Source organism: Falco peregrinus, chromosome 11 (assembly GCF_023634155.1).
Source record: "Falco peregrinus isolate bFalPer1 chromosome 11, bFalPer1.pri, whole genome shotgun sequence".
Taxonomy (NCBI): Eukaryota; Metazoa; Chordata; class Aves; order Falconiformes; family Falconidae; genus Falco; species Falco peregrinus.
In genome coordinates, this window is record NC_073731.1 from 26310306 (window position 1) to 26331737 (window position 21432).

Here is a 21432-nt window from a genome sequence, read left to right on the forward strand (position 1 = left end):
TGAAGTCCTACTCGTGTTCACAGCTGAGCCCCAGGCTTAAGTGATGAATATGTCCATCCCTACAACGGATGCTGTGGTTTTCAACAGGCTCTCCTGCTTCATGCCAAAGGGGAAAATGATACCATTTGTGAAAAGACTAATGGCTGGGTTAAAAATCAGTAAGGTTAAGTAAAGGAGTTACTTCCTTAGTACTATATAACATCAGGGAACTAGTCCTGGCAATGCCATCCATTATGCATGCCACGCAAAGCAGTGGAAAGGCTGCATACAGTGCCAGCTCGGTAAGCACTACCGATAGCCTGTGCAGAGAAACCCCTGCCACTAGTCTCCTTATTTAAAAAAAATAAATGTCTGACTATGCTTTGAAGGTCAGCAAAATAATTTTGTATATACAAGGCAAAGTTGCTCTTTACTTGGCAATAAATGGATGGTTTCTTTCTTGCTCCTAGCAGTAAATGGGTCTGTTGGAAAAAGGGTAGATGGCCAGAACCATCTGGTCACCTGAGGATAGATGGATGAGAACAGGATGGAGCCTAAGCACATACAGGCAAGTAGGGGTGCAAGCTGGATTGATCTTGGATTCCCTGATCTCCGTCCCACATTCAGTCCTGAATCCACACTGCATCACCACCTTTAGATACAGCGGGGGAAGGTTTGACTCCATACCACAGTATTGATCTCCTGAGAGCTGGTTTGTGCTACTACAGCAACAGAAAATAGCTGCTACAGACTGGCCACTTGCCATCAGTGACTGCAGGCTGAAGTTCATTTCTTCTTCAATCCAAGCAACTTCCTCTTTTCCATCAGAAAAAGGTGTATTTCACCATCATCTTCCTACCTGTCCTCCCTCTTGTGCTGTTCTGATATTTTCTTCCCCTGTATAATCACTCCACTAACTGAATCTCCTTCAGGAATCACCATCAGCTGCAGCAGTGCTAAGACATCCACGCCCTTTGGCCAGAAGAGCATATATAAAAGACCAGAGCCACCACCTTAACCTCCTAGAGGCCTATAGCTCACAACTTGAGTCATGCTTCAATTTATAGACAGCCAAAGAGACCAAGACCTCATGCTGGTCCTGGGCTCAGTCACCTGCAAGGAAAGCAGATACTTCTGCCTGAGGTTTCCAAAAGAGACATACATAGTCTTCTGCTGCCAACACATACAAAGAAATTGGGATGCCCAGGAGAAAACAGTGAATAAACACAGCTGCCCTTTCCAAGTAACAGGAACCTGGGTTTTTTCAAGACAGAAACAACTGAGCATGCTCCACTTCAGATAATAAAGACATCCCACAGTTTCAATGCCAGCTCTGTCCCAACTAATTTCCTGATGGGGAAATGAGGGCTGGCATTGATTACTAAGTCTCAGTTCATTCCCAGTATCTTTTATGTACATGATGTGCTACATAAATGGTGTGTACTTTCAGAGAGTACAATAAAGAAAATAAAAGTACTGAGTACTTCAAGAAGCTGGATTATGGACTGTGTTTACCTTCATCTAGACAAAGAAACTTTCTGTGTTGCTGAGGGTAAGTCAAGTAATTGGGTTTTCCTTTTCTATTATCTGGCATTTCTTTCTTTTGTATTTCTTGTAGATGTAAAATATTTGAGATTACTTGAAGCTTTTAATTTACGTTATTGATATGACTTCACAGATTTCAAAATTGTAAAAGACACATTTGGGCTACAATAAATCAAATACCAAGACCCAATCCAGCTCAAATGAAATATATTTCCTCTGGCCAACAAATGGCAAGTATTTCTGGTTTCCAGAGCAAACATGGAAGTCAGGCAGCCTTTAGTTGCTGGAAATGGTGCACTGGCCCCACATGGATAGGAGAATTAAGCTTTCATACACTAGTTAGAAACTCCTTCCATCCTGCTTTATGATCACAAATCCTCTGAAACAGAAGCTTAAGAAATCCATCAATAAAACCTGCTAAAAATACTCAGCCTCAAATTCTGTTACTTTAATAGTTAAAGGACTGGCTGCAGTCACTGAGTGCAACAGACCAAGAGTATTATATTTGACATAGAACTTTTAACCTCCTCTGCACTAGGGAATTTCAGGAAGCAGGTCCATCAGCAGTACAGCAGCTTCATCTCCTTTCAGTGGGGCAGACTGCCCATTTTTATCCCTTTGCACAGTGCTTTCAGTCACAAGTGTTATATAAGGAGGAGTATTAATTACTAAGTGGAAAAAGTCCTAAAAAAGAAATCCAACTGCAAGTGTTCCCAAGCATTCAAGGGAGCCAGTATATTTAAGTGCAGCCTCCAATGAGGAGAGGCGTTCCTTCAAATCATATATACCCAGTTTTGAGGGAATTTGATGTTCAAAATTTGCACCTTTCAAAAAAGGGAGATAAAAATAATTTATTTCTGGTTTCGGTGGGTGTGAGTTCTGTTATCCTAAATTCCCTAGCCATTCCACAGGACCATAACAGAGACGGATGACAGAAGAGACCTGAACTGGGAATACAGAGGTTGAGCAGGAATTTATTTTCAAATAATACATTTTTAAATATGAAAAAGGAAAAATACAGATTTGGGGCCTTACAGGTCATTCTCAAACTAAGAGAGAAAATTCTGCAATACATCAAATACTGGGAGGGTCACAAATTCTAGGCAGCTTAAGATAAGCCCAGTTTACCAAACATTTTTTAAAAGTAGATAAAAACTAGTTCCCTGCTAGGATATTAACCACCAAATTTGTATCGCAAAAGCAGTTCTGTGTTGCTTTTTACTTGACTGTGTTTTCTGCATCTTACAGTACGAAGTTTGAGGTTTCTACTGTTTGCACGCACCGATGTGTGCATTAGTAGCTGAGTTTGCACTAGAAATCCATTACTCTATAGCTCAAGAATGCAAGGGGGAAAACACTTAATTTCCTCCCATCTTTAATATCTTTAATGCTATTTCATGCCATCTATTTTATGTTATGTCTAGAGGTCTGGGTAATAGAAATGACTCATGTATCCCATGCTTAGCAAAAGAGCATGCTTTCTCTGGGTGGATAACCTGAACCATAGCAAAGCTATCTGACCCTTGCACTAAACTATAAACAGAAATTTCTTTGCGCACCCTGCTAGTGTTGGGTGGTCTTTGTACAGGGATAAGTTTTACAGGCTCAGCTTTGAATCTGAAAATGCACTAGATCAAGTGGTGCTTTGGGAGGAGCCTGGTAGTTTCAGAAAGCTTTTACAGACTTCCCAAGTGACTGAGCAGTAGTTAAGATACAGCCTCACTCCCGTAAAAGCTGTCTCTTTTTTCCTAGTAATGCATCTACTCCGCAATAGTCAAATCCTGTGGGGTCCTTCTTTGGCAAGCACAGCTCCGAGCAAGGGCACGGTGAAAGCTGATTTGGCTCAATCCCTCCTGTGACCAAGCTTGCAGGAAGAAGTAAAGGTGTGGAAAGTTTTCTAGAGATGCTTTTTAATAGCATTCCCCTTAAATATGTCCACAGGGGACAATAAGAGGGAGGGGGCTTTGCCTCCCTGTTCAGGTCCCAAAAACTAGGAGAGCTAATGGGATATACAGAAGGCTAAAGCCAGCTAGGCGGGTAGCTACTTTTTTTTGTCAGCTTCATTCAACCAGGGACAAATTTCACACCGGAGTTCACAAGAAATGGGCCACACAACTGCAAATGTCACCACTTTCTCAGCCAAATGCAAAACCAAAACTGCTTCTCCAAGATAAACATACACTCGCTGTATTTACATAAAAAATGCTAAGTGTTCCTCTGCATATGCATGAGGAAGAAGCCAAGCCACTCATCACCTGGAATGTTACTCCCACACAATTTAATGTACTACTGATGGGCACTCAGACACCATAATGTTAAGTACAACCCAAAGACCAACCTGAAACTGAAGAGCAGGTACCTACTCCTTTATGCAACAGTGACTTTGTTATTTACTCATCAGAGCAACTTTTTAATACTAGTACTAACCATCTAAATGTCCATTCTGGATTCAAGGAGCTAACATGAACATAAGCCCTAAAGATTTCAAGTGCTACCGCAGCAAACAGGCAGGGGACAATAAATCCAGCTCGGCAGACCTCCAGAAGGAGCTTCGTAAACCATGTTTACAAGTGGCAGCGATACGATGTCTGAAAGGAGGGAAATCTGTTTGTTTAGTGATCGCAGACCCCAGCACAGCAGGTAGGATGGTCTCTCCAAAATTTCCTACCAAGTCTAGATTTTGTAAAAAAGTCAGTACCATTTCCTTACATCAGCCACTGTTCATGAAAATAAATGACAAGCTCCCTATCTGACCAAGCTCATTAAGTGACATTTTCACAACTTATATAAACGTTCAGTATCCAAGAGCCGTACGCGCTTTACTGACAAGCTGGAGGTAGGCAGAGGGAGCAATCTATACCAAAAAAAGGGTGTTGCACTGCAGCTCTAATTGGCATTGCCCCGGCAGAGGTCAGAGGAGCAGTCGGAGAAGCAGAGTGCAAGCGCATGGCAGGAGGAGACAGTTTACAAAAGCCAAAGAGACAGCTTTGCAGATGACTGAAAGGGGGATTACAAGAGAGATCTTGGAATATGAAAAGTCTCCAGTCAGGTGAGTAGCAGCACTCTCAAAGTGCAGCACAGCTGCATAGTTTAAAAGGATTCATTACAAGGCCATAAGGCTAATAGACATGGTTTACAGTCAGGGGAGCAAGTTTATTTACACGTTGTGTAAATAACTGCAATTGTCTTACAATTCAGTATGCCACCATGAAGGGGGATCGCTTTAGCAAATCCTGTTTCTACAAAATAATTCTTAGTGCTCGAGCATTTTAAGCCACAACTGTTTCTAAACAGTATAGCTAAAATGGACCAGGTCCATTCTGCATGTTGCAACCACGCTACACTTAAACCTGCCTACAGGCAGTGCTTTTTGTCCAGAGGGATTCTCTGCTGAAACTAGTTTCCTTTTACATGCTTCCCTACTTTTACTTGTGCCCATCAAGCTGGAGCCAGGGCTACAGCTAAGATTTCCCAAGGATTCTGAATTCTGGGGAGTACCAGAGGCACTTCACAGTAAAGCAGCCATCAGACTACTGCGATGTATCCAAGAAGACAGTCACATAAGCACAGCTAAGGGATGGTAAGGTTTATCCATAGGCAGTATAGATGCTTGCTCACTACCTATCCATGCCGAACAGCTTACTAACTTTTAAGACAATGGTACTTTCTTCACTGGACCATCTTAGACATGCAGCCTCTCCTAAACACCCTAGACATAGCAGCAAGAAAAAAACACCTGGTGCCCCAACCCATACCACAGCGTAGAGTGTCACAGCCTCAATACATCATGAACAACATTGACATGGTTATTTGGATTGACATCAACAGACTAAAACACCTGTTTCTGTTTCAAATGGCTGGAGGAGGAGATCTTTGTCCTGCTGTCATCTCCTCCCATGAGAAGATGCTGCTGAGCTCGTTGTCACAGGATCTGGTAGGAAATTTATATTTCTAACAGAATTGTTAAGGGGTGACCTCTCATGCGATAGAACTAATGGACAAGCTTAGAAATAACCCCTCCTCGTGAGATGTATGGATATCGGTGTTGTGCTGCAGCCCCCTCAGAGGACATCCAAACAACCATGCTGAGGTGAGCTGGACCTTTCTTAGTTTGCCCCAATAGTTACTTCACTGTAAAAACAAGGTAATGCAGAAGTATTCAAGCTCAGGAAGCCACCCCATCCCTTTCTGTCTCCACCCCAGGCATGCTGGGTCAAGGCACATTCATGGCAGGAAGGTGCAATAACAGGATTAGTGATTACAGCAAAATCACGAGCATCAAACCAGTCTCATCTGGTTCTTTACCCTCATTTTTCTCACTCTTTGCTCTGTATTTACTCTTTTTTAGGGTAGTCGTCTTCACTCCTTGCTTTGAAAAGTAGCTCCTATGCCCTCTGTCTTCTCCCCATGCTCTCCATTCCCCAAGCAACACTGCCTCAACCTCCCAGCTTTGCTTCAACAGCACTAGCTCAGCACTGCCCACCACACTAACGCACAGAGGGAAGTTATCATATTGAACACTCATACAAATCTCCTCTTATTCTACATGTGTGTAAATGGCACAAATAACCCTTCTCATAACTGCCAGGCAGGCAGTAAATATACCAACCCCCATCTTAGCAATTCCCATCAAGCGTAAACTGGTATAGCTCAATTGACTCCAGTGTTGCTACCCCGCTGCCAGCAAGTGGAGGTCATCATTCAAAGCCACCAAGAGGGAAGCAGGTTGACTTCCACGTGGTCACCCACAAAGACAGCATCTGAATGACAGCATTGGATTCCCCAAGTCCCATGCACGCTTCTCTCAATAACCTCATCCGGTTTTGTTTTTTGTCAGCTGGGAAGCCAGCTCCAAGGTTTGCTTTTGTGCTGGATAACAGCCATAAGAACCCACCTGACTTTAATCACATGGTATTTCACGTGCCCAGCACGCTGAGGCCGTATGTACTTGCGAGTATTTATAATGTTCTTAAAAAGACCCAGTTCTGCACACGGTAACTCCGGGCTTCTGATTTTGTGCTGCACAGCAGCAACTCTCTCCTCCAGCACGCCGCTGTTTTGCTTCCATTGCCTGTGGGATATCCATGCTAGCTGCCAGCTAGCTGGAGTGGTTCGAGTTCAGCTCAACAGCTGTTGACTCATATGTGAAGTATCAATCCTGGGTCTGGAAAAGCAAAATGCTCTCATGGAAGGGCTTTTTATTAAAAGCAGAGAATGCCACTTCAAGGAGCTGCACTAGCCCCCTGACAGCAGCCTTATGGCCCCATTAGGTTGCACATCGTTGGATCTAAGGACACTAATTGTTTCCCCAAGCTTAGAAACTGCGTGAGAACAGGTACTTCGGTCAGGCAGCTGTAGTCCCTAAGTTATATCACAGCAAATGCTGGTCCACAATACGCCCACAGTTTTCCTCAGTGATAGTATAGACAAGCTGTGCTTGAAAGTTTACATCAGCCCCAAAACATTAACTAAAGTCTTGCAACCTCTCTGTCAGCTTTAGCATAAATGGTTAACTCACTCATCTGGCATCACAAAACACATCAAACACATCCAGAAATTAAATCTGAAGGTGAGGACACCCTATTCTGTTATCAGCCACTGACGCACCCCAGCCCACCCGGAAATCAGAACTGGTGTCTCACGCCAAGTGACAACACACAGAGTGCCTGCATCAGCTCCTTGCTGGTCACAACATGCTGTTCTGTCTGCATTAGTGTGGGGCTGATTTCAAGGGGTTGTCATAATCTGACAGCTCATAAAAGTGTCCCCTTTTGCCTATGTACTACCTAACAAATTGCTCTTACCTGGATTTTGCCTTTGTCTTTTAGTTTCACAGAATCTCAGAAAGCACCACTTTGGCTGAAACTACCCATCCACCTACCCCAAGCGGGCAAAAGCACCAGCAATTGTTATCCACCCATTTCCCACACGGCACCTAAGGAGTTTGTTCCCACTGGCTCTCAATAAAGGTGCCATTTGGATGGTGAATTTTGTGTCACAGCCTCTGGCAGCCCGACAGCTGAACTGGTGCAAGGCAACTTACAGGACTGCAACTTCCCAGCTGTGTCCTGAAGCAAACGTCTGCTTTTCTCCATTAGCACACGCTGAAGATGGCCTTAGCTTTTCTTGCAACAATTTTCTGATGCACCCATAAACTTAGTCCCCCTCACCTCTCCCTAAACCACAAGCAGTAAATCAGACAGACTCTCTGGTCCACCTTTGGCAGGATTGTAACCAATGACCTGTAACTATTTAATTGCCAAATCCAGACTTTCAGATCCCAAAGACACTGCACTTCACAGGGAGATGATATGCTGAGAAAATCATCCATGGTTCTCCACTCACTCATTAAGGGAGCAACAAAACATCTGTATTCATTTACTTAAACTGTTAAACCAGTGAGACAGAAGGAAGCGACATATCTGTATTTAGAAACATGCAGTCTGCTGAACCCATCAATTAGGGAGACGAATTTCCAGCAGACAATATCATCACAACAGTGGTTATTTAGCTCCTATTAACAACTGAGAGGAGCTTATTGCATCGAAGCACAAGGCAGAGCTTTCTTTCTGACTTCTCCACTGACTGACACGCTAATTCGGCAAAGGAGTCCAGCTCCTTGTGACCTCATCCAGCTGTTTGACACAAGTGTGACCCCCTTCATTAGGGGTGACTCTGCCAAGCTACACCGCAGTCAGAATCAGGCTTTTAGAATTGCCATTCCCTTTTGGGGGGAGAGAAGGAAGTCTTTGAACAAGAGCAAACAGGGCAGCTGTATGCTTAAACTGGTGGCAAACAGCTTCCAGTAAACACAAGATTTCAAGAGAAAGAGGCATTATAATAAAAAGGTCTACTCCACTCAATTTCAAAGATCAGAAGTCTTTCCACACTGCTTTATTGATTACTTAGAACCAGTCGGATATAATCAACTAAAAATCAATGGGAAAAATAAAAGACTGCCTATTTGACTCAGAGGAAGACTTTCATTCATGGGATAAGAGACCCTAATGAGGCAATTCAGTATTTAAAGAGAGCTATTAGCGATGAAGGAATGAAGTGGTTTCATAACAAAATGATGAGCACTGAGTGCAGATGGAGGAAATGGTGTTTTGCAAATTCAGAATCCGGGATTTTTTTTAAATCTTTAAATACTTCACTGATATGCTCTCTGCAATATTTAGCATGATTTAGGGTCTCATTTGTGGCCATTTTTTCCCCAGATGGGGCACCTGCAAAAATATACTTGAAGCCAGTAGAAGCACTTGCACACAATTACAGATCACTTATTCATAAGGGCATGCCCAGTACATACTCTTATAAGAGTCTACATTTTTGAGACTTTAGTGCTTCCCCCAACAAAATAAACAACTGAAAGAGCCCATGGACTGACACCGCTATTATTTGTAGCTCCAGCTGGACAGCGACTGATTTCAAAAAATGCTGCATGATGGCCATGTTTCTAGCCTGAGGGTGGGGTCAGGATAGGGACTGAGCAATGCAGAAGTCTGTCCTTCCAGACAGGTGAGTAGGGGACAACATGAGGATGGGCATTTCAAATAGCTCTAATCAGTAAACTCAACCCAGCACCAGGCTAAGGTCCATTAGATATTCTCCTTTTGGTTCTCAAATACCTGCTAGTGTTCAGGCAGTATCAAATTGTTTGGACAAAATAACAATACGGGTATTTCCTGATCATCCACATCACTGTCACTGGGTTTTTTTCCTAAATGCACTCACTGAAAGAACACAAAGCCTTTCACAAAAAAAAAAAAAAAAAAATATGGTGGCCTTTTGGGGGTCCTAAATCTGAGATTTGCCTGTACACGTGCTAAATAGCAAAGCAGTGCTTGCATCAAGAACAAAGTGCAACCAAGCTACTTTAGCAATAACGTCTTTCTTTGACTATCGCACACGCTGTTTTAACGCCTATAACGAAGGCTGCCCAGTGCCTAAAGGATCCCACCCCCAGTTAGCTGCAGATTTACAGGGCTTTATCTGAATGAAGATTGCTTCATGTCCACAGCCAGCATGACTGTACGTAAGGAAAGAGTTCGACAGCCTGACTGCCAGTCCCCGCTCTGCCACGGACATGTCTTCCTAACCTGGCTGAAATCAGGGCACACACCTGACTTCTCTATCTGCTCTACCCACCCCAACTCCAGAACAAGAGATCTGCAAGAACCCGGTGCAGCTCTGCTGAACATGAGCCAGTCTGAGCTGGGAAGCAGTTTAACAGGGAGGGAAGATTTTCAGGGAGAGAGAATATCCTTGGTTTACCATCTGATAAAGCTTGGGAAAACACGTCTTTTCAGGCTCAAATCTCCACATCTACTTGGGCAACTAACTCCAAGCAATCCACGGTCTAGACCCAATTACTCTAAAGGTCTGCACATAGGAATCATGCTCTTCTTCTGGCAACATCGCCATAAAAAGCTCCTCCTGTCCCTTCTCAGCCCTCAGCTCCAGGCTTCAGCCACTAATAAGCTCCACCACACTGCTGTGATGCCTCTCTCTATGGGTGAGACTAAACCACATTACTGAAATGTCTGGATGAAGAAGCCTCCCTAATCACTACGAAAGAAATTGGTTGCTAGAACAGGTAGGGAAGATAGGATGTCGCTAGGGGACAGCCTCTGGAAGAGACAGAAGGCAATTGGGAAATACTCCCCGAGCTATTAAAGAGGAGGCAGCACAGTTTTTGCTTTTCAGCGGGAAGTTTTAGGATCAGATTTCAGCATTACGCTTTAGGATGATCCTGTGATCAGCAGCGGACAGATGGTTTTGTGAAATTAAAAAAACCCAACAAAAACAAAATAACCCAATGAAACAAACCCCACGTACCTTTCTCCTTTGCAACTGGCTATTTGTGCCCCTTTACAGACACCTGGCAGTTCATTCTGTGGCCCAGTGGATGCCCTGTCTGCCATACTGGATGACGTATCACATTTTGAGATAAACATATACAGGTTGTGTCGATTTAAAAGATTCTGTTGGGAGGACATTGATTACAACTGCTACGGGACTGCGTTGATTGTTTGAGCACAGCTTGCCGCTGCTTGCAGTTTTTTGATCTGCAGAAATTTTGCTTCTGGTGATGATCTACTTTGATTTTTCTCTTTTTAATCATATCTATGCAAACGTTGCATGGCTATGGAGAAGTCCTTTCAAGGAAAAATAACTGGTTAAAAGACAAAAAACAAAGGATAAGCTTTCACAGTGGAGACAGATCATCAGCTGATTTCCTCAGGGAGCTGTGCTGATATTCAATTTGCTCATAAATAAATGGCAAAAGGTGAGAAAGTTTGCTGCTGACAAAAAAACCTATTCAGGACAGTAAGAATGAGGGCAGACTAGGAAGAATCGTTAAAAGGCCATACAAGATTTGGTGATTGGGCAATAGAATGTCAAATGAATGACAGTGTAGGTAACGATTGCACATGGAGAAAAAAAAAATTGTAACTTCACACAGGAAACAACAGACTCAGAGCCAACAATTATCAGCCAGGAACAGCATTTTGGCATTGGGATTATTAGTTCCATAAAAACATCAACTCAGTAGGAGTCAAATTGGCAAAAATAAACCAGAAGAAAACAAAATATGTATTGTCAAGAAAGAAATAAACAACACAGAAAACCTAATTATGTGATTGTATGCATTTCTCTATGGGTCTTCCACATCTTCAATATAGCATGTGGTTCTTGTTTTCTCCTCTGTGAAAGGCTGTATTAGAACCTAAACCATTCAGAGAAAGGCAGCTACAATGACCACAGCTATGGAACAGCTTCCACACAAGGAACAATTTCCATATGGTCCCTTTGGTCTGGAAAGGGGTCATCTTAGTGCAGGTACGATACTTATCTAAAATCAAGAGTGGCCAGGATCAGGCAGGCATCAATTACACACTGTCTCTTCTCATACAAAAATTGAGGTCATAAAATGAAGCTAGAAGGAGCCAGCCTCAAGGTAAGGTAAAGGAGAAGGTTCTTCATGAACCAGGTTGTCAGCTTGTGGAATGACTTGCCAAAGGACGTCATTGCTGCAAACAGTTTAGAAAGGTCCAAGAGAAGACCAGACGCTCACTTGGGAAGAAGATCTACTGAAGAGAAAAAGGATCCGAAAAAAGAAAAGAGTTGGTGAAAGTGTTGCATATGCCTGTCCTTCAAGTATCTGCCAGTGGCTGCCATCAGCAGAGAGTAGTGGGACAGGTGACCTTTGCTCTGCACCAGTACTGCTGTGATCTCTTCCATCTCCAGCCTTTTGTCCTGTACTCTTGCTGGGTGACACAGTATACTCTGGCTGTTTGCTTTTGGATGGATCAAATGTCCTATTTTTGTACACTTAATGAATAAAAATTGAAATTATTTCAAAAGCTCGTCTTCCCCGCTGTGAGGACTGCAGCACAGGCCCAGGAGGGACTTTACCTCATGCTTGGAATGTCTGGCAAACCATTTTATACAGAGCTGATGATAATGAACCCAGCAGCTCATTTTCCTGAGAAACAGGAGCTCACCATTCCTTTGTCCAGTAGGAAATTCACGGATAAAACATTCAGCCTTGCAAGAGAAAGCGAGAAAACTGAACTTCAAAATGAAAGGAACTTAGATGTAAGAGCCATCTGAGTCAATAAGCATGAAGTCTTTTAACTCTTCCACTGTGTGTATCTATAAAGAGGCTTTACCTAACACTCAAGAAATGTCTTGGTAAAAGAATCACTATGCTGCTTCCTCGTGAATATGATTAAAGTCTTTACCAGCTAAGGAAGCGGTGGCATACACGGATATTCAAGGGTATATAACATGAAAATGACAGACAGAGCAGAGTCAATGCCAGTTTTCCAACTTTACCTCTGAGGGTGAACAGGCTGCTATTGGAAAGAAATTAATGACTGAACAGCAGTGAGACAACTTTCGTCAGAGTTCTGTAATGCAAAATTAAAGTGAAAATGTTGGCAGGGCTTCACTTGGATAGCACCGTATCAGGATACATCAAATAAAATATGTCTTACCTTCTCCTTCAAGCTCTGACTGTGCCTGGCCTGACAGAGAATTAGTAGAGACATTTCTGTCTGCTGACTTATTTATTACTGAAACACGCTTGTTACAGTCTTTGAAATGTTGTTCACAGTTTTAGCCATTTTCTGACTTAAATTCAGTGACAGTCCTGCAAAAACATTCAGAACCAAATAGCCATAATACGTTCTGCAGACATACGAAATACCCTGAGGAGGGAGTTAATGGGAATGAACATAATAAGGCTTTTTGAGGAGAGTGAGATGTGGTATATATTTTATCTTAGCAGATTTTAACTAACTCCCTGAAGGTTCTTTATGTGGGAAAAGTTTTTCTGTTTAAGTGAAAGTCTAGTTGAATTTGAAAGGACATTCTAATTTTGTTATCGTTCTCCAAGAAGAGTGTTGATAGATTTGTTCTATGCTATTTTGATTTGGGGTTTGGGGAATTATTCCCCACCCACCCCCCTCCCCCCTTCCCCTGACAGGGGTCCTCTAGACAGATAGTCTTCATTAGCAGCGACTAACGCAGAATCGATGGACTAGAGTGTTTACATTCTGAGCAAAGGTTAAGACGGCCTTCCTTTCAGGTCTGGTTCTGTTTCTGCAACACTACTTTTTTCATTTGCACAATTAGGCATCACTAAGGACCTGAGTCAACTCCCAGTGAAATGAATGGAAAACATCTCCAAATCAAGGACCTCAGGAAAGGCAGAACTGCCAAAAGGCTGTATCACATCTACCCACAACATGAGTCCAACACTGTCCCCCCTTCCAACCCAAGGGAAATGCTAGGAAGTCATAACGCTGTTTCACAAAGAGCAAGACCACCCTCTTCAGGGGCACTATGGTCTCAGACTGGCTTTGATCAGTGCTGAAACACCACCTTCTTTCCAAAGCTTAGCAAGTCTTTAACTCTACAGTTAAATCCTCTGAGACACCAAAAAGGCAGCCTCGCAACACTCCTCTTTTCTCCCCTTTTTATAGGGGAAAAAACCATGTGTGCAGGTGTGAGAATGCCATGGGGACCCAGAGCACCTCGCCAAGGGTACGTTGGTGTGGCCGTGCAGGAGTCGTATTGTGCAGACTCAGTCACTGGCTATTCTTGCTTAGGGCAACTTGGATGTCTCTTTTTAAGCTCATTTGTAAGATGCACTGCAGAAAGCTTCACTTTCTATCTTACATCTTGTATATTTGACCAGTCTTTTCACAGATGTGCCAATAGCCTGATTTTACAAATTAAATCAGGAGAAATGCAGGACTCTCGGGCTTGTTGCCTGCGTGTTCTGCCTTCTCCTCTACTCACAGTGCATCACATGAGCTCTACTGTACACAGCCATCACCAGTCAAGTGGCAAGCTAAGGTAGCCACGCCAGTTTAGGTTGCATGGTTTTAGGTTCATGCCCCAAGCACTTCTTGTACCCCCATGCTTTGGGAAATGCTGACAAGAAACAAGAAGCTGCAAGTTTCAGTCTTGAATGTGTGATCTGCCCAGTGGATTCTACCAGCTTTTTATCAGTCATTTAACTTACGTGTTAAAAAAGTATACACTCTTCAGTTCAGTCAATGATTTCAACTTCCTGACCCCGGGTGGTTTCCAGAGTGAAAATACTGAGGTTCAATAAAGAAGTATATGACTTAGAAACATTCTGAGCAGGCAGCGAGGTGAACACTCGGTGCTGCCTACGCACCCAACAGCCTGCGTCAGCATCTCCTGCACGCACTGTGGAACAAGACCTGCTTCACCTTGGGCTGATTGGTCTCTTTTCTACTAGTTTCATCTCTCTAGTTAGTTTCTGAAGAAAGTAACCTCCACATGTTAACAAGCCAATTTCAAATGCCCTTGTCTAGGTTGGTATCACTCATCTCTGAGGTGAGACCATGATTACAAAGCACCAAGATTGTCCTCATGCACTCAAATGTAATGAGCACCAGTAAGACCAGTAAGCTTCATCACTGTGAGGGTGGCAAGAGGAGCTTCCCTCTAAGTACCACAGGGCAATGCTTCCCTAAGAACCAGGATACCCACAGGGTTTCCAGGTCTTCATTGGGTATATGCCAAGCACCCAGTTGCCACTTTCCTGACCTGCATCTAAGCACCTTTCTCCACAATCCCCCACCATTTCCATCATGCCTGCAGTTTTCCATTGAGTTGGTGTTGAGTCTCAGCATGAAAGGTGCAAAACTCACAGGGCAAGAAGCTGACCTTCTTGAAGACCAGAGTGAAAACCGTGAGGAAATCCATTCTCTGAACTGGCCTATGTACCCTGGGATCTGACCAACCCTTCATTTAAACAAGTGGATCACTTTGACATTACTAGAGAGGTGGTATTATATTCCAAGTCTTATATTCCATAGGGTTCTGGGAAGGGCAACCTCCTTTCACTCTCTACATACATTTCACAATGTAAGGTAACTCCTGCTGTAAAATAAACCTCAACGTGCAAAGCTTACAGACTGTACTGAGATCTTTTCTCAGCATGTTCTTGCCCCTACCAAGCTAGCTGGCACACAGAAACTTACAGATACAAAAAGGGTGGAAGGGAAAAAACTTTTATAGAATTCTTCCCAGTTACATACTAAAGAGAATACATGCAAGCTTCAGTTTTGTGCAGTAACTACATCTTCATAGAAGCAGCACCCTGAGCCCTGCAGCAAGTGTGTTTCATCCAGCTCCAATTAAAATGCTGGGAGTTTATCACCCACTAAATTCACAGTGCTTCAGGTAAAACCTCTCACAAGGCTGCAAAATAAATCCAACACCTGAATGACATATTGCAAAAGTCCTTTACAGATCTTCTTACTGTCACTGCTACCTGTGCCTTGTCACTGTGAAAAGTTTCTGCATTTTTTCTGTGATCAGCTCTGTGTCACTCAAGTGGATGAAAGATGAAACTTATCAGCATTTTAATACGTTATTTCTCAAATTTTGCAGAGGTTTGTGTAGAAATTGAACCCACTCGCACATCTATTCTAGATCACTTGAACAAGTGGATGATGGGATGACTCCTCCTCCCATCATGGTGGGTGACTGCAGCAGTAAACCAGGACTGCTTTGCTCCAAATCCCTTTGTAACGGCACAACAACACTGCAGCGCTCATCCTGTTTGGCCCACAACACTGGACTAAGGGTCAAAACCAAAGCCGCAGCACATCCAAAACCATGGGCTTCCCTGGGCAGATGCCCCATTGCTGTAACTGCAAATAGATAATTGTAACCATAAGCCTGTTCTTGGAGGTGTGTACACTTCAAAAAATCCTGCTGCAATGCAAACTTCTTTTTCTTGCTCTCAGTCGTTACTTTCAGTATGAAGTACATGGCCATTCTTGGAGACTTCACAAGATGTTTTCCTATGGTCTTTCACTGTCTGTGACTAAATCCTGTGCCCACCCGTGGTATAAACTAGTGAGATTCCAATGGGAAAATCCAATCCCTTAAAAGACCAAGTGCTATGTTTCCTACCTTTCATGTTCCAAGCCTCTCAGATGGTTTTATTGCTCAATGTGATAAAAAGATTAAGAGTTCATTGTTTGGAAATAGTTTAAAAAGGTCATTTTTAACTTAGGAATAAACCTTAATAATTTAATGTTAGACCTATAGTTTCAATTGTTAATTTTTTTTCTAGCATTTCCTGGTAATTTCTGTATTTTGCATATAATTTTTTTCTATTTTTCAGAGCATAATTATTATACATCATAATCATAAACTGATGATGAATTGTACAGAGGGCCAAACACCATCAGCAGCTAAACTCAACACAGGGAAGGGAAGAAAGCTCTTACTTGATGCCTAGCAATAAGCATCTACTTATCTTAACTGTATTTGAAAATCAAGATCTAATTGCAGGCCCATTCCCCAGGGGGTCACTTAATCCCATTCCTGAAGCTGCACCGTGACTCTAGGAGGTACACATCTCAGATAATACCACCTCAGGGACTCTCTAATAAAAGAAACCGTACCATACTCAAAACTCACTGCAAGATACACTTCCTTAACTTGGGTTTTACAAGTGCTGAACGTTTCTAGCTCTGTCCTTCCGCAGCACCGGCACAGGTGGGATCCACCTGGCAGAACAGCCCCTTTGGCACAGGCAGTTTCCCTTTCAGCCCAGGCTAAAGGCAGCACATCTGCAAGTCCTGCCAAGCGCAGTGTAACCCGTGAAAGTGGGCAACCACCAGGAAGTTTGCTTGTCCTTTCTTATTAGTTAAAGGAGGATACCAGAGTAAAGTGACAGAAGATGCAGCGCTACAGAATTTTAACAAAACATCAGCACTGAAGATAACAAAGTTCATATGTATTAAGCAAATTATCTTTCCTCAGACATGCTATTTCCTTCATTGACCGCAAGCATTTAGCTTACAAGCCCTTCTTCAGTTGTCTGCTAACAAAAAACCAGACCGCAGGTACTGTAGCTTGACTTGCCATGATTAAGCTGGAGGCCTTGACAGGCAGTTTGGTGTGTTAACAGAACAGCCCAGCTCCACCTGTGGAAACAACGCAACTGCCCAGCCATGTGCTGCAGCTGCAAGCAGAGAATGCACACCAATGGTTCAGGTCATGAGTAAGCCATAGGCTTACTCCTATTGTTGGTTTATGGCCACTTTGACCAATTAATTGAATGGTCATATAGATGACTCCTCTGCCAGCCTCTCAACCCTATTTCATTCTTCCTGACCAAGCATTTTAATATTTTGGCAGCTGTTGTAAACTACAAGATGCCGAGTGAGGAGAAGAGACACACCAGACCCATACTAACCGCCCCATCTGCTTCCTGCAAGCAAGGCAAATGAGAAGCACCTACTACTTTTTCAGGCATGAAATATTTATCACTTGATCAGTGCTATCATAAAGGCAGCCTGAAAGGTTTCCTGCATTTAAAGGTTCAATATAATCATTCCCAGAGTACAGTGGCAGGTGTTGAATGCCAAAGAAGGGCAAGACTGGGCCCCACACTTGCATCTTGAAGTATCTGCTGCCTTCATAAAGCACAGACACAGCTCTTAAGGTTTCGTTTTGCAATGATAAATCGGTATTTATTCCTTCTTATTGTAAGGAGTCACAAGAGCTGAGTTTCTCCTCACATCGGCTCTGAGATGGAGGGGGGAATTCACCAATTCACAGCTCTTTTAATAAAGGCCAGAAAAATAAGACATGTCAAATTCTGAGTCCTTGAACAGATTGATCTCTGCTCTAAATGTCGCATAGGAGTTTGAGAATCCAGACCTGCCACTCACATCCACAAAGATCTCCCTGGCTTTCAACCTCACTTGAACAGCTGACATGACAGCTCTGGTGTTAGAGGAGAAGGGGAAGGCAAGCTTTGCAATATAAAATCAAAGGACTTACTGGTTTCTCCAATGGCTTCATCAAGCCCTTTACTGCGCAGTCACAGTTTCAAACGAAGGCCTGCACAAAAGCAAATGGTGAACGTTTTTGAGAAGTTGGCCATCAGATTAGTTAGGAAGCTCTTTACAGAATAAAGAAGGGTTCAGCTGCGAAATTCAACTCTATGTCCATGTGCAAGTCTTTCCTAGAGCATACTATTTCTGGACCAGGCTGTTGCTGTTTCTCCCCATCAAAACAAGTATCAGTCCCATCCTTTAAATCACAAACTGAGGCTGGAACCACCAAGTATCTGGTGCTTTGATTTGGGCATAACTGTAGCTCTGAGGAAAAACAGCATTTTTCCCTTAACAAAACTATTCCAGATCTGTTTTAAAGAGAGGAAAGAAAAAAAATAATTTTAGTTAACATCTAATGACTTCTGCAGGGTACAGGGACTGCTAAAGTAATTGCATTTTATTTTACCGCAGAGGCAAAGGAGGAGTAATGCAAGTAGGAATGGTCTGTAAATATCCAGCTTTAGTAAACATGTTTGGCATATGCAAGTGCTGCATTAGATTGCATTAATGAGCGTGTAATGTGTGAATCAATTGAGATAGTTCTGTGGTGTCTGGCCCTCATTTGCAGTGTTAGATTCGCTTTAGAAGAACACCACATTTCATTTTGACAGCAAAAAGTAACTCAGAGATGAACGAAACATGGTGGAAGGGTGGTTTCATTACAGCTTATATGTTGCCTGCCATACTAAGGAACTCCCTGGCCAAACACTTTATGTACGCCCAAAACACAGGACACCTTCCTCTTTTCAGTGCAGGTATCTTCAGGCTTGCTCTGCAAGGAGGGGGAAAACTACCAGTGATAAAGCAACAACAAAAGGAATGAGCCACAGAAGGCAGATGCTATGAGTGGTCTGAGAACCTTTATGTGAGGCACGACCACCTAAATCCTTGGTGAGCATCTATGCATAGGCTAGAGATTCTGGCGCTGCCCTAGTATCAGCACCAAGCTGCCCTGTAAAGTCCCTTCACATGGTGCAGGCGGTCAACTAAGAGTAAAACTGAAGGGAACACGGAGGAGCCCTGCAGACATGGGTCACAGTGTTCAAAGGGAAGCTCGTTATTCTTACTGGACAAGAAGGACACTGCGCAAATGAAGGGATCTGCTGTTGTTTAATATTGGTGCTTCACAGCAAATTCCCCGTGGCCAACAGTTTCTGTTACAGAGCAGACTGGCAGCTAAAAATATATCCAAAAAAATGACCTGTAAAAATAATGTGGCAAGTAGACTAAGTTGTCGTAAGAGATAAAGATAAATATTTTACCTGGACTTTTTGCCTTCTAACATCAAAGGGGCTAACCTATGTACAAGAAACATTTTCTGTTCATGTGTTACACCTGATAGCGCATGTTGCAAGTTGCTGTCTTGTATTGGTATCGTGGAATTTGAGATCCTTGCAGGTGCTAATAAATTCAAATACAGTACCAAAACCCTCTCATGGAATAGGGGATCATTAAGATCTCCAGTTTGAAGATGAAACAACTGAGAAAAAACAAAGGTCAAGTCCCTTATCCACAAGCACGGAAGGAGGCTGCAGCTGAAATGGGAAACAAGCTTGCCTTTCAAGAGTGCCAGACCCATTCTTACCCCAAAGTTCTTCTTCCCTCCAAAGAGGAATATAGTAAAGCTATTATACTTACTTCAGTACTCTGGAAATTTTTTGAGTGAACAGTTTTTCCATAAGCCATGGGAATTATCAGAACAGGGGAAAATTCACAGCGGCCCTGTATATTTCTGCAGAGATCACAAGTTTGACACTCGTGTCAAGGGTCCAAAATGCTTCCAAAGAACAAGCTCACAGGCAGCAGCGCACTGACCATTTGCACAAGGCACAAGAGATTCATCTCTATTCACTTCCCAAAGCACAGAAGGAGGAATCAGAAATTGCCCCAGAGTATCTTCAGACAACCGTATTTGAAAAGGAGTAGTCAAGTATTATGCAAGTCATGCTAAACACAAAGCTGCTCTAACAACAACACACTCTCCATTGCTTTTGCTTTCCTGGAGCCTCACAGAATTTAGCAATAATCAAATTATTTCAAATTGATCAGTGAGCAAAATTTCCAAGCCATTTTAATTACAAAACACTCAGCCGCGATTGTTGAAAGACACTTGACAAAAATGGCAACTAAAAGCAGCGTTACTGTGGATCCCAGAATTCTGAAGTTGTCCCACCCATCAAGCCACAAAATAAGATGCAGAGCAGGAGAAAGAGACACATAAATCCATCCACAGCGTAGTTCAAAGCATGAGAGAAGAATGTCAGCACTTGTCAAGTTAGATATAACAGACGTAGGAAATTGGCCACAGATAAAAACAGAGGCAGACAGCTGAATTAATATTAACACGGGGAAAATATCCAGGGCCCTTTACCTGCTGCTCTTTATGATGGTATAAAACCAGGAGGAAAGGTTACACCAGGAAACCGGCACGGCTATGAGTACGTTCATTTTAGACCAGGATGAGGCCAAGCAAGCTGGAGTGTGCCCTCAGACCTGAGCGACCTCCAGTGCGCAGCAGACTTGGGGCACCACCCAAGATGCAGAAGGACACTTCCCATCCCCTTCGAGGGGCTCGCGCCTCGCACCCGAGAACATCCACCACAGGCATAAATAAAGATAGCAAATGCAATGGAAATGATGGATTTCCTTCTGATTTAGTGAAGTATTCCAGGAAACTTGTCCGTACAGTTCCCTCTGTTCTTTATTAAGTTTCTTTTTGCTAATGATTTCACCTATAGATGACAGTAAAAAGCTTCACGAGCCCACATTATGCAGGCAGCCAGAGCCGTTCTTCACCCACCAAACGCTAGAAACCGATACAGTCACGGGTCCCTGGCTGTCACGAGACAGATCCCTCACTAATGACAATCACTAACAAACCTCCTGAAATCTGTAAAGCGCACAGCCTCCAACTCCACAGCTTCAGCCTGCCCAGAGCTCTCATATACACATAGTTTATATCTTTAGGCTTGTAATGGAAACCTGGAGATCAGGTGCCTTGCATTCATGCTCCGTTACGCTAGTGTAAATCAGAGTAAATCAAATCAAGCCCCAGCTGCACAAGTAGCAACGCTGCTTCCTCCCTACCCTGCCTAACGAAGTTGGTTACCACCTGTGAAGCATTAAACAAGCACACGTTTGTCAGGTTCCTCTGGTACGGAACAGGAGGAAGAGAGAAGAATTGGTGTCTGGATTTTCTGTGAAAGACATCCAAATAAATCAAAGCCTCTCCTCTTCATTTTTAGGTTTTCACAGGGCTAATTCCTGATGACCCAGTCTGTTTTCTAGCTTAACGAGCCAGATGATGGGATGTCAATTTTGCATTGGTTACCCTTTGAAAATCATATTACACCTCCGTTTCCCATACTGCATGGGTTGCTTATAACCTAGTATTTGGCACAGAGGCTGGTATCTGCAGCAGGATGCTTTCCTGACGGAAGCAAGGATTTTGTCCATAATGCAGGAAGGATTAAAAACAGGTCTTACAAGGAACAGT